The sequence below is a fragment of the Plasmopara halstedii genome (genome assembly GCF_900000015.1).
Source record: "Plasmopara halstedii genome assembly, contig: Scaffold_614, whole genome shotgun sequence".
Taxonomy (NCBI): Eukaryota; Oomycota; class Peronosporomycetes; order Peronosporales; family Peronosporaceae; genus Plasmopara; species Plasmopara halstedii.
Window position 1 is genome coordinate 2,139,144 of NW_020187532.1, and position 784 is coordinate 2,139,927.

Consider the following 784-nt stretch of genomic DNA (forward strand, 5'->3'; position numbering starts at 1 on the left):
ACGCCTTGCTCAGGGGGCAACCGCTCCGAAGTTGACGGGAGCCTTCACAGACAAAATACCATCGTATGTTTGTGTGCAGCCCGGCAGCTTGAAGCTCTGCTCCATCATCCTCAGCATAGCTGAGATCCATGAGCACAGGCCCGCTCGACGAGCTGTTAAAGTGTGCATTCCAACTAAATCGTGCCGACTTAGAAATGAATTCGGCATTCAATGCTACATTAACCGCCTCTTCAAGTGAGGAAGGATGCACACGGAAGACTTCTATTCTGGTTACGCCAGTGCGGATACCTTCCATGACCACGGTCACTGTGACCACCTCCGGAAGGGGATCTGGTGCCATCCCGGCAACGAGAGTTCGCAACGCTTGGACAAAGTCCACCAATTCCCTGTTGCCCTATCGGGTGGTAAGGAAACGCGATCGCACGCGATATGCCTGATTAGGCGGCGAGAACACTTGGGAGAGCTGCAATTTCAGCTCCACCCAGGAGGGAAACGCAGCTTCGACCGAAGGGCTGCACGTCAGTGACCATTCTCGCGCTCGACCACCGAGCTTGGAGATGACTAGTGCCACGCACTGTTGCTCTGTTTGGAGCATGGCGGATGCGATGGCCATCTCGACCTCTCTCACCCAGTGTAGGAGATTCTCTCCATTCTTCCCCTCAAAGACCTTAACGCTCACCATGAGCGGCTTAGGGCGAAGAAAAGCATCCTTCACCGACGGTGGCCTCATAGACGCAAATGATGCAGACATCTTCTGCTGCAGGTGCTCTAGCAGCGCGTTTTC